The sequence below is a fragment of the Canis aureus genome, chromosome 26 (assembly GCF_053574225.1).
Source record: "Canis aureus isolate CA01 chromosome 26, VMU_Caureus_v.1.0, whole genome shotgun sequence".
Taxonomy (NCBI): Eukaryota; Metazoa; Chordata; class Mammalia; order Carnivora; family Canidae; genus Canis; species Canis aureus.
The window spans coordinates 12375001-12388541 of NC_135636.1; the positions used below are offsets into that span (position 1 = coordinate 12375001).

The following is a 13541-nucleotide window of genomic DNA, read 5'->3' on the forward strand; positions in this document are numbered from 1 at the left end:
TTTGTGTAAGAGGTAAGTAACTTAGATGGGTCTTAACAGGTAAGATTGAAAAAAAAAAGATAAAGTGAGTCCAAGTGGTCAAGAGAGGTGTTGTTGACAGGCACTGTGGTGCCCTTTCCATATCCTCTCAGGAGGTCTTAGTAGTAGAAACCAGAGAATGCCCAGGCATCTGAATTTCTTTGCCTGAAGGTTTTCTTACTGCTAGGAGCTTCTGACCACATATCTAGTTATCTGGGAGTTGGAAGAATTAATGCTTCCTACCCACCACCTCTAGATCAAAGACTGGCAGGAGTTGATGCTTAAATACCCCTGCTTCATTGCCCACAGGTGGGAAAGATCAGGGTTCCCCAAGAGGATAAAATTCTGGTTGCTCAGGGTGGTAACTGGATTGCATGCCCTGTTTACCTTCTTTACCCTTCCTTCACCTGCAAATGATCTACCTGCCCTCGAATCTTTGTCTCAGGGTGTGCTGTGGGGAAAACCCAAATGAAGAAGAAAATGGGAAACCAGTTGGTCAAATATCAACTTATCTTCTCAGTATCCAGCTGATCGAGGGTTAATTTAATATAAATCAGCTTCTCAGTAAAGGTCTAGATCTCCTTCCCACATTTTGCTCTGACTCTCATGGTGCCCTCAGTACCCTTCAACTGAGAAGGAAGTGCCAGAAATAGGTCTTTTGACTCAAAGTTCTTCTTCACAATTTCATCTGTGACATGAAATTACCCTTCCAATGATGGAGCTATTGTTTATCAAGCACCCATGCAGCTTCATGTCAACCCAGCTAACCCAGCTGCAATCCCCTATTGTATATTTCATACTCTGGCTTCTGAGAACACTCTGATTCCTTTTTCTTTTATTTGATTAAGAACATCTGCAGAGGTGGTTCAGCTACAAAAGTTAGTAATTACTCTTTTTTTGTCAACAGTAATTAAAAATTTCAAGGAAGAATTGTCATTCATTGCTGCTTATGAGGTTACCTATGGCGGACAGTGCTTTATAAAGCCAACAAATCATGACCCTAAAAATAAATATCTCTTTTCAAAAATGGGAATGCTATTCCAAGTCTCAAGGTGGCTCTGAAGCCTGGTCACAATGCTTAACGGATGAGGGCTACCACATAACTATGCAAACCATCGTGTGCATTCTCATTTTCTCAACATTTCCATTAGCATCTGACACGCGTGCAGATATCATTTATAGTTCAAAGGAATCTCATTAACATATCATCTGAAAGAGCATTTTGTGAGGACAAAAGCTGTTTTTCTCAAGCTGGTGCCCCTCCCACTCCTGCAAGAAAGACTCTTTTTGTTCAACAGCAAAGCCCAAGAGAACAATCACTCTTGAGTAATTTTCTGTAGGTTCATGGCTCATACAATAAGAAGTAGCAAATCAAAGTGGTTCTATCCAAAAAAATGCCCCCTCGGCGGGGGGTGGGGGGTGTTGGCAGCAGAGATGTGTGTGTATATGGTGGGGGTATATGTGTGGCGGGGTGTTTGTGTGGATGGTATAAAAGACAGAGGCAGGGAGGAAAGAGGGTTTCATCTCCTCTCAGTCACTGTCTTCTCTTAGAGAGCTATAAGCTCCAAACCATGGACTGTTATTTTGTACTTGTATCTACTTGTAGCTACTTCATCTCAACTATTTCTTTGAATGCCAGATAGAGGAACTTGTGCTCAACTAGACTGTAAGTCCCTGGGGAGGCATCACCTTTCTCTTTAGTCATCTTTCTACCTAGTAGCCGATGTAGTCAGCTTCAGGTACAGAAGGCTTCCATCATACTGCTCCACCAGGCCAGTAGGCTTTCAATGACCTGATTACAACTCCTTGAGTCAGGGACTTCAAAAAGAAAGTCCATTTGAGAAAATGGTATAAGTGTTGGCCCCAGCTCTCTTTCTGGAAGAAATTACCTTTGCTCTCTTCTGCCCCTCTGTGGTACATCCATTCTTCACATCATCTTTCTAAACCACATTGTCATCACCTTGGTAGGTTTAAAAAAGGCTGAGAGACACTTTATATTTTGAATATCGAACTCACAACTTCCATTGGTCTTATCCATAAATTATCTTCAAATATTTATCAGAGAAAACCCCTGAGGGTTGTTAAGTCTCCCTCAGGGACTTGGGTTAGTGCCCAAGGAGCCCTCTGCAAAATGGTATTTAATCTTGAGTTTTGTCACATGATCTTTTGTTTAATGGACTGTGTCAAACGTTCATGCTTGGGTGTACATAAAAACAGCATTTCTCCTCCCAATCTTTCCTGATCCTCCAGGAAGACAGGCTCTGCTGGGTGGTGGCTCCAAGTACCATTCCATACCCACCTCCAAGTACTATTCCATACTCCACACTGTTCCATACTCTTCACGGGGATTGTAATCTCACGTCCCAGAAAATCATGACTTAGTGACATAATGCTAGCATGTTTGCTATATTGATACATTTGCATGATACAAGTAGGTAGGTCAATAGATAAATAGATGTTGGTAATCATAAATCAAGATATTTGAACTTGCAAAAATATTTATCCTTTAAATACTATAATCTTAAGGTATAATTCAGTCTTTTAAACTCTCCTTTTTAAAACCAAATCCATTATGAATATTAAAATCTCAGGGGCAGGGAAAGTAAAGTAAAAGGGCTAATAGTTGCTGAATACTTCTGTATTGGACTCGGAGGCATTTGGTTTAATATGTGGAAGCTCAGGGCAATCAGAACACTATTTGCAAAATAACTATTATTATTCTAATTTCTTACTAGACAGACTTTTTTTTCTATGAAAGAAGACAATTAAAACAATAACAAAGGAGAAAACAACCACTGACCAAAAACAAAAACAAAGGAAAATGCACATAAGACTAGAATATAGAAATGTCAACTGCATATCAACTTTTTTAATTACTGTAGGAGAGGGGGGCATATGAAAAAAAAAAAAGAACAAAAAAGCAAGGATCCACTAAGATTATTTTAATAAGGATGATAGAATGATGGCTTTCCGAAAATAGCCAACAGATGTCCCACCGTTATACTGAGGCTTGTTATGTAACGTTTGCTGCTGTAATCCTTTAAAAATCTATTTTCCCGACTTGATCCTGCTCCAGCATCTGTGATGCTAAATGCTGCAGTGGCTGTTTCTTGGTTTTAACTGATGTTTCTAATGCCAGTTACAGGTCAAATTTAAGAGCAGTAAAAATAAAGGCCTTGTTTGCATTTTCAGCAGGAAAATGATGCTCTATCCACATCAATGCTGCATCCAATAATGATCCTTCCAACCATGGAAGGAGAGGAAGTGCACAAATTACAAAGATGTATGGGCATAATTGGCATATTGACACAATTTAGAGTAACCGACTCAATAGCTTAGAGAGACACATTCCTCAAATAACGTTGCCAGAGGTTCACACTCAGCTTCCCACCTGAAGCATGAATTTGTTCTATGAACGTCACTGGGTGATTTAGTCATTAAAAACAAACCAATTCTCTATGTTATACTTTGGGGGATGGTTGGGAAAGGGGAGTCACATTTTGATTTTGTGGACAGATGTAAGCAGTATTTGGAAAGGCCCACTGGTGATGTGTTCATTGAAAAGCTTTAACTGGGATTCTATTGTTTCTATTTAATTTAATTTCCAAGCTGTGCAACATATACACATATTCTGGAAAACAAATTATTTTAAAGTGTACTCAAGTGTCGCGTCAAATATTTGGGGAACTGGATGTGCAGAAGCCATAAAGCTTTCAACAATGTTGACTTTGACAAAGGTCCTGGTTTCTAGGGAATTGCATTCCCCCCACCCCCACCCCCATGTTGAGGATCTTGCTGCTACCTTATTAGTTTTACCATAAAGGCTAGTCACGCAGCAGCTTCTATGTTTTCTATGCCAGTCAGCAACTCTGACCTTTAGCCATGCCTCTCTAACCAGTGGGTCTAAAATGGTTAATCGTATTTTTCTAGACTGCATGTGTCATGGGCTTACATAAGATTGCAATGGTGCTGGGCAATGGAAAGACCTTTTTTTTTCCCTTGGTGCCTAACCAGCAAATTACTTTGTTCTGCCAAAATGGACTAAAACAACTCTTTCATTGCCACCCACTGGGGAAATGCAGTAGAAATAAAAGTCAGGGTGCTCAGATTAAAGAACATCACTACTCCCCATAAAGTAAATAAATTTCTGGGTATGCCTCCATTTTGCAGAACATACTAGAGAGGCAAAATGAGGTAGAACCCAATGGAAAAGAAGTAATTAAAGCAAACTAATAACATGTCCATGTCACTCCAGGCACTTCAGTGTGGGGCAAAATCAGGGAGAAGGTCTGTGAGATTACTTCTCAGTATCAGCCATAAAGTAGCCTAGAATGTTGACAGTTCTAAATGGGGATCCTACCTGGCCCCAGCTTGCCGATGAGGGCCTGAAACATTCTGGTCAATTGTGAAACTTCTTTAAACGTACACTTCTTATCTTAAAAACATAATACATTTTTTAAACTTTTACTCAATTATACATTGGTTCCTATGTTAGAGTAAAAAATGTTTCTTTTCCTAAATGTCTGTGAAAAATCAAAGCCCTCAGAAAAGATGCCATGTCTACACTATGACTTCAAGTTCACTCCATGCATCAACAAGGCTAAATTTCAGAAAAGCCATGTGGCTTTTGCAAACAAGATGCTCTCTTCTGGAGCCTATGGTAGAATGGAAAAGAGTAAAGGGAAGAATCTTAAATCCAGACAGTCCAGATTTTGTATGTGGATTTGGCTATGTATTCACTTTGTCATTTCAGTGGACTGTTTACTCTCATCTCAATATTTTTGTCAGTGAAATAGGATGAGTGATGGACTGATACCAGAGGGTTGTCTAGAATATTTAATGGGATGGTGTGTGTGAAATAATTATCTCACAGGAACAACTGAATAAAATGGTACAGTCACTCTTAACAAAGTTTGGTTTGGCCTGTGTACAAACCATGCAGATGTTATTTAACACCTCTAGGGTGTTCACTGTCTCCTGAAGTTGGGGACCAAAATGAGATTTGTGAATCCTTAACACATTTACCCTATTCACGATGGCATCCACTTCTCTGCACATTTAGAGCAGGTTTTTGCTGCAAGTTAAAGTTACCCCTTGTTAAATGACCTCAGATGACTCAGCTCCATTGACCAAGAAGTATGCCCAGTAGAGAGAATTACTATGTCTTAGACATCTTCAGATCTCCAAAAGTCATTGTTTTCAAGCCTCAAGCATAAGATCTCCAAGTAAAAATGATGAATCTTGATCTCCCTCATAGATACTATGATTTGTAGGTTTGGAGTGGTGCCCAGGAAACAACATTGTTAACAAATATCCCTCACCCCTGAACACTTCCATGCACCTGGTCAGTACTTCCTCACATGGCCTTCACATGGTCTTCCTATGTGAACATCAGTCATTGTATTTAGGGTCCATTCTAACTCAGTATGAGCTTATCTTAATTAATTATATCTGCCAACATTCTATTCCAACTAAGTTCACGTTTTGAGATTCAACATAGATGTGAACGTTGGAGGGACACTATTCAACCCAGCACATCCCAAACCTTGACTTTGAGAACCGTAGTTGCACTAGCCAATTAGTCTATACTGTAATTGAGTGCCATTATGTGTGATCTCTCTTACTAACATTCTAGTAATTATCAAAATACTATTTGATGATGTTTCCATAAAATACTTTCTTGCAACATACTTTTATGATTTCCATAAAATTTCTCTTTTTCATCATATTTCTGATAAAAAAATCTGCTGCTGGCATGTATCCTAGTTCATTAGTGATGCCTTTTGGTACTACCTTGTAATTTGTCTGATCCTCTTACATCATCACTGTGTATTAAATATAGATCTGGCATTCAATAAATATTGCGTGGAAGGTATGTTTTCATTCTGCAAACAGTGGCAGGGTTTATGGAGGGCATGAGATATGTAAGACAGAAATTTCCTGTTTTCAAGATTTTCCTTGAGAGAAGAGATAAGCCCTTACACAAATATCACACTGCCAGGTAGACAGTGTAGGCTCGGCACCTGCTTACAAATGCTGCTGTTGCCACTTACTAGCTATAGAACCCTGGGCAAGTTACTTAACCTCACTAAAGCTCAGTTTTCATATCTGTAAAATGGGGATTATGCTTTCACCTACCTCACAGGCTGCTGCAAGGAATAAATAATGATCTGTATGAAGTGCTAAGCATACAGCAAGTGCTCAATGAATGCTAGTAATTACAGGGACCAATAGGAAGGAGGGATGTTTGATAAGCTGATGATGATATGTGATCATTGTGTTTCCCAACTGGGTTATAAGCTTCCTGACTACATAGACCTTGTAATTATACTACCCTAGAGTCTCTCATAATGCTTTTGGCAGATTGGCTCCTGGCAGGGTTTTGTATCATGTCACTAAACGCAGTCCTGGTGACTGGTTCATTGAATGACTCAGTCCCTTTGTTGGCAGCACTAACAAAACTTCTATATGTTCTAGGTTTCTGGTCCTACTCATAGTTTTCTCTTAAGCAATGTAAAATTTTCTCTTTAAGTAATGCACATTTTTGTCATTCAAATATCTGCAGGCAGATGGGGAGATAGTTGGCCGTTGGCAAGAGAGAATACCCAAATGAAGTGGATTGTGAGGGGTGGGGTAGAGATTATGCATATAAAGCAGGAGTGGAGATGGGTGAATAGTGAGAGAGCACCCTTCATATTCCTCCTTTAATGCCACAAAACCACAGTCATTACTGATGTCTAATTCATAGAGGCTACAGCATGACTTGCCATTAAAATTCAGGGGTGCCAGGGAGCAATGAAAATTGCAGATACTAATTACGTATATTTCATTTTTCTGGAGTGGCTGGACTTTTCAGTTGCAGCTTTTTGATCATGCACATAAAGTTTTGTTATTTTTGCTTTGATGTAATTATTATGATATTGATTTTTTAAATGGGCCCATGGTAGAAATTCCATGCATATGCCAAAGAAAATTCTACCATGACTTTTACATTTATACTTTAGAAATTATCCTAAATATCCATCTGGAGCCTTGAATTTAATGGATTTTCAGCTAGTTAATTTGGTCCACAACACCAAAATGCCTCCTGCATAAATTCACTTAACTATCAGTTATTGTAAACAGGCCTATTTATTTAGCAGAAGTCACTTTATTATGCTGTTTCAAAAGCAAAAGCACTATAGGAAAAATATCACGTGGAATTAAAATAACCGTACCAACACATGAACATGAATTGGCATAAACTGTTCACATGAAAAATGTTATTCTGCTCACTCTGTACTTTTAGGAAGTGCAGTAATCATACTTTACCTAAATAGCAAATTAGAGTTAACTTCCAGAAATGAGCCCCTGCCTTCTTTGAACTTGTTCTAACCTAGTCAGTTGGTAAGGATCAGGAAACGGTGATGATAAATGCATAATAACAATGCCAGTTGGCATCAGCATAAAACTCTGTTTCCGTGTCAGAGTGTATTTCATGTCCATTACCTCATTTAATTCACTATTATACTTGTGGTGTCCAGAGAAGAGGTGTGATGAATGGCTCCATTTCCTAAATAAGGTGAGTGTAGCACAGAGTTCAAATGGTGAATTCAGGGCCACCAGGTGGTGAAGAAAAGGGTGGAGATTAAGATCTAGTCTTCTGTTTCCTGTCTTCTGTCCAAATAACTCTGCTTTAGAATATAGTTCATTTCTTATCAAATTCTTTTGGGTAATCCATCTTAATATTCAAAAATAAATCAGCTAGCTTATTAAGTAAGGCCAGATGTTCATTTCTTGAGAGATAAAGCAAATTCCTAGCGCAGAAGAGATAGAGAGTATTCCATGTTCCATACAACTTCAGGAAGTCTATCTATCTGTCTATCTATTATCTATCTATCTATCTATCTATCTATCTATCTATCTATCTATCATCTATCTATCATCTATCATCATCTATCTATCTATCATCTATCCATTTCTTTTATACAAGCAATAAAATGAATAATGACAAGAATTATTATTTGATGTTCAAAACAGCAAGGCAACCAACATGATACTTTTGGGGGATTATTTTCATTATTGTGAGAACAAGGGAAATTGAGAAGAAGTAAACTAACATTGGCCAATTTTTTTGGTGTCTTCTAAGTGCAAACAAAAAAAGAGTAAATTTTGGTTTTTAAAAGTATCTGGATTTTTGGCTCATCAGTTCTGGGTCTTGATTATTAACAAAATACAGACTCCCTTAAGCCTCCATTTATTTTATCACCTTTGAAATAAAGGGGCTTACGTTGGAAATTTCTAAGGGCTTAGTTACTCTCAAAATTTATAATTCTTGATGTCTTTATCAGTATATGTCCTAGGTACCACAAATGAGTGCCAGGCACCTGCAGATCTAGCCCTGCTGGAATTGGTAAACCATAAGCCCACCCTGACAGTGGTTCTTAATACTTGGGGATGGTATCAAGAAAGACTCAAATCTCTTTCTGCATCACTCTTGAGCGGGAGTGTGCAGCTGGAACCCTGGAAGAGTCTTGCTTCAGACACCTCATCTCATTTACTCTTCTCTTGGGTCTCTCATGTACAATACCTTTTCAACCTCCTCCCCTAATCAAGCTCAACACACTTGTCTAATTTGTTTTAATTCCTTTCCCCCTTGTCTTGGCTTCCTATTTTCTCTCCCTGAATTTAGCTCCATTCTTACTGCACTCTGGGAGATAATGGGGTTAAAATGGAACCCACTCGTTTATTTTTGCCATCTCAATTTTCTAGGGCTGGATGTCCATGTGGACACATTGCAAATTACCTCTCCCTTAAAAACGTTCAACAAAATGCAGTCAAGGACCACTGTCTCTGTCTCCCATAATCATTCTAAGCCTTCCCCCTTTCACACTGAACCCCCCCCCCCCCATCATGACTGGATCCCAACACCTGAAAAGATGATAAACTTTGTTCAGATTCCTGCGGGCACTGGATCTTTGATCTTCCTCTGCCTTCATATTCCTTCTGTTCTCACGTATTACCTTTTGCTCAGCTCATTCTCTGCTCACAGCATTGTGTGGTCCACCCCACGATCAAGGCCAACATGTAAAATGCAGATAAAGCCATTCTACCTCACCAGGATGATGTGGGGATAAAATGAGATCACAAGGATGGAATGCTTTGAGAAGCTTAAAAGTAAAATACAAATATGAGGTTTTATGATGCTATGAAAATTTTTTATAGATTAAAATTTCAGCAGGATTCAGAATATTTTCTGTTGAAAAAAACATTTACTTTTCTTTTTAAGGCCAAAACCAAAAATTTCAGACTTCGTGTGCATGTGTGCATGTATATATGTGTGTGTGTGTGTGTGTGTGTGTGTGTGTGTGTGTCTGTGTGTGTTTCTGTCTGTCTGTGTGTCTGTGTGGACTCTTACAATTTAGCCAATGTAGGTAACATCTGCCATGTTCTAAAGTCTTTCATGGCTTGTCCTAGAAAACTATACTTAAGTTTGGCTTTACCTATTTCTCCTTATCCTTTCTGGACTAACAAGTTACCTGGGGAGTATTCTCAAGGTAGTAGTAAAATTATTAAGAAGAGAGAGTGAAAACATTCAAGGCCGAGCCTTGGAAATGACAAAGGATCACTTCCTGTGTCTTTTCATTGGCTAAAAGAATCCAAATGGTTGAAGCCAAAGTCAAGGAACAAGAACATATTTTTTTCCCCTCACTCAGACAATAGCAAGGGTGCAGATACAAAGCGTGGTTTAGATTCGGAGCCAGTAATTCAATCTACCAATGTGATAAAGGAGATATTTAGGCAATCTGGTTCCATAGTTTTGTACTTAAGTCCAATGCTCTACTTCTTCTCAAGAGATGCTTCTATTTCATCTCTTCATGGAGACATATATTGTAAGGAGCTTGTTTGTGGAATGAGATATCAAAAAATTAGGTCTGCCCTAACGTTTGAGATTTAAGCTGAAACAAGAAATGAGGTGAATGTTACACCTAAACACATCAGGAAATAATTTAGGCAAAAGCTCATATATCCATAGCCACATCCATAAATATATTTATATATAAACATGTATGTATGTGCATGTATATATAAATATACAAAACATACATATTTATATATATGTATGTGTTGAGTCTCCAAAGCAAGTCTCCAAACTGTCTAGCCTTGCCATTGTACTTCTTACATCAACAGCTGACTTTTAGGGAAGCATTCTTAGTTTTACAAATGCTTTATCAAATAAAATCAGACTGCAAGTTCACAATTTTCCTGATGGATTTATTTTAAAAGTTCAATCTGGGCAGCCCGGGTGGCCCAGCAGTGTGGCGCCACCTTCAGCCTGGGGCCTGATGGTGGAGACCCAGGATCAAGTCCCAGGTTGGGCTCCCTGTGTGGAGCCTGCTTCTCCCTCTGCCTGTGTCTCTGCCTCTCTCTCTCTCTCTGTGTGTCTCTCATGAATAAATAAATAAAATCTTTAAAAAAAATAAAAAATAAAAAAATAAAAGTTCAATCTGCCTTAAATCAGGACAATTTTGAATGCAAATTGATGAATAATCATTTTTATTTTCATATGCTTCTTTTGTGTGGATGGGATCCAAGAACTCATCAAAAGCTAGCAGGGCCTACTGGATTTTATCTCATAGTTATTGTGATGTGGCTACACTGGGCAATCTCTTCTCATCAAAACAAAATTGCCACAGAAATAGCTAAGTGGATGAAATACAATGCTGAGGAATAATGAAGTAAAATGGACACCAAAGTTGTCTTTCGAGTATAAGTCACAAAGTTAAGTTATAATGATGTGAAGACAGAATGTAAGAATGTGTGTAATCCAGAAAAAGCTCAACTGATGCTTAATTTTTGCATCACATTTGCTAATGATGTAAAAAAAGGGCTCCACAAGATAGAAACATTAAACATTTTATGTAGAAAGATGAAAAATAAAAAAATTGACATTTGCATGAAAGTAACTTCTTTTCCTTTGTAATGTGAAATAATTTCTCAGGAACTAAAGACTACTGCTTGCTTCTTTGTTCATAGTTTGCTTTGTTCCTTATTAGAAAGGTCTAAGTGTAGCTAAGTTAAAACAAAAGAATAAGTCCCAGTGTTCCTACATTAAAAAGAAAGCATAGAATGTATCACAGCTCTATAGAACAATGGGCTTGCTATTCTGTGAGGAAAACTGTCCAACCTTGACAAGAAAATTAACCTGGGCAGATCCTTGGGGGTATTTAATGAAATATTATATACAAGTTTTTCTCAAACTTTGTAGTCCTACAAATTTATGAGGCTGAAGGAAGGACACATTTAATGCAACAAAACTCAACAACCAATAGTCCAAAAAGCTCATTGGCTGATGATTCTAAGATATCTGATCATTTTCAATTTGAACTGCCGGTTCTGGGATTAGAGTGAGAAACCAAGCAGTTAGTGATGAGCTAGGTGTGTATCAAAAAAAGTTACACAGGACTCAAATGCAAGAAGTCTAAATAGAGTCCTGGGACTAACAGCCAGGTTGTAAGGGTCTTCCTTTTTGCACATCATCAGAGATAGACCAGAGATTCTGTAACCAAGAGGAATCTAAGGTGTCTATAGTCAGAAACAGCTCAGAAACCAACACATAAGTTAATAACATGGTTTTATCAGTGCTTTGAGCAAGCCAAGTTTCCAGAAATTCAAAGAAATTGGCTGTGGTAATCTGAGAAGGAATGGGTACAGAATGGCAAGGTAGAGAGAGCAGATTAGTGGAATGATGGACCAAAAGACAGGCAGGAACTAAGCACAACACAAAGCCTACTTATCAGAGACCTCGAGGAGTTTTTGTAATGGCAAGTGGTAGCTCAACTTGAGCCCACAGGACTGTGGGCTGTGGGCTAATGAAAAAATTGAGGGACCAGCACACTTGACACAAAGGAAAAGAAATCCCATTCAACAAGATTTCTGTGTCTTACTCCCATAGACTTTGTCTCTCTGTTGAAAGACTAGATTACTCAAGCAAGTTCCACAGAGGAAATCACCATGAATATTAAAAAGGCTTCTATGGTTAAATGCTGTTGGGAAACACTGGCCATTTAATGTTGTTTAATGGTTCAAAATGGTTTCTTCAATGTTTTGGTTTTCCTTCATGATAGAACCCTGTCCATCAAAACTTAAGTCTTAGTGAAGAGAATCCTACAGAGCAAGTACATATGTGTATGGGTGCCTACAGACTATATTTTTGCAAAGAAAAACAGATATCCTTATTGAATGCAGGCCAAGTCCCCTTATTTCTGACTCAAGAATAGACATGCAGGGGGCCCCCCTTCCTTCTGGTTTTCATTTACCAAGGCAATCATCATAGACACAATCTCTCTACTACACAACTGGACCTTCTACAAAGAAATAGCTGTGGTCTACTAGCTAAGCTTCTACTCAATTAGAGCCATATTGCTTCCTTGAAAACTGTTGAGGTTTACTATAATTTGGCATTGCTGTTCTTACTGATCAGCTCAAAGGGGCCATTGCCAGATCACATTAAGTGGTTAAGTCCACAAATCACTTTCCACAGCAACTATTGACCGTCAGTCCCTTTAAATGCATCATGTATTCCCTGAAAGCAATTTGTAACATGAATAAAAGAAGCATTGCAAGTTATAATAAAATCATAGAAACTATTTTAAAACTAAAATACTTATTCAGTTAACTGAATGTTTTTCTGGGCAACAACATATCACTAACCCTTCCACAGTAGATTGATATGGTGAATTTTATCTCTTCAAAAAGTTCATGCCTTGATATGAGTAAAAGAGGAAAAAAATCTATGGATAAGGACTCCTAGACTCAGTTCTATATAAAACTGACCTCCAATTAGTTATAATGAGATTACTTTTGCAGAAAATGGAGGTTTTCAGGTATGTCAATTATACGGGGTCTGTTGCTGCAAATACTTTCCAACTCTGCTTCTTAGTCAATGGGGTTCACATCTGCCTCAATTCCATTTATTCTCTCACACATAGAGAAAGAAAAGAGCTCTGTAATCTTTATGATGATATAAAAAGCAAAGCATTACTATTATTAGGTGTCTATTTTGAGTTTGAGAAAGCTAAAAGCAATTGAGTTGAAGCACTGTTTTCTTCTGCAGCAAACAGACCAAAAACCCAAGTTTCTCAATTCCACAGGACACCTGGGAGTCCCGTGTGGGAGGTACAGACACTCAGTCTCTCCCACCTGGGTTGCTGCAGCTAGATCAGCTCAATGGCCTGGGGTCCTGGGCACATCTTAGACTCACCCCAGCAGAAACACTGACACAGTGTGAAGGGGAAGGAGAGAAAATGGCACTTGTTGCCCGTGCATTCTCTAGGCCTCCTGCAAGGAACTGGGTAGATTTATTTAATTCTCGCAACAGCAGTGCATGTTAACTACCACCACACAGATTATGCAATGAGGATATGCAAAGCTCTAGTGCTAGTTTTTACTGTATAAGACAGATCTTGTCTTGAATTACAGCTCAGTATCCTACTAGTTGTTTGCCTTTGAGCAAATTAACTGTTTTAAGCCTCAGTTTCCTC

General features: G+C 38.5%; 2 protein-coding genes across 38 annotated transcripts in view; one reads left to right on the forward strand and one right to left on the reverse strand.

Moving 5' to 3' along the window:
* The window catches only part of MACROD2 (mono-ADP ribosylhydrolase 2), a 1919734-nt gene that overhangs the window by 190502 nt on the left and 1715691 nt on the right, over positions 1 to 13541 (reverse strand). The gene's annotated exons all lie outside the window — the stretch shown is intronic.
* LOC144297911 (uncharacterized) overlaps positions 1 to 13541 on the forward strand; it is a 147887-nt gene that overhangs the window by 18120 nt on the left and 116226 nt on the right. The gene's annotated exons all lie outside the window — the stretch shown is intronic.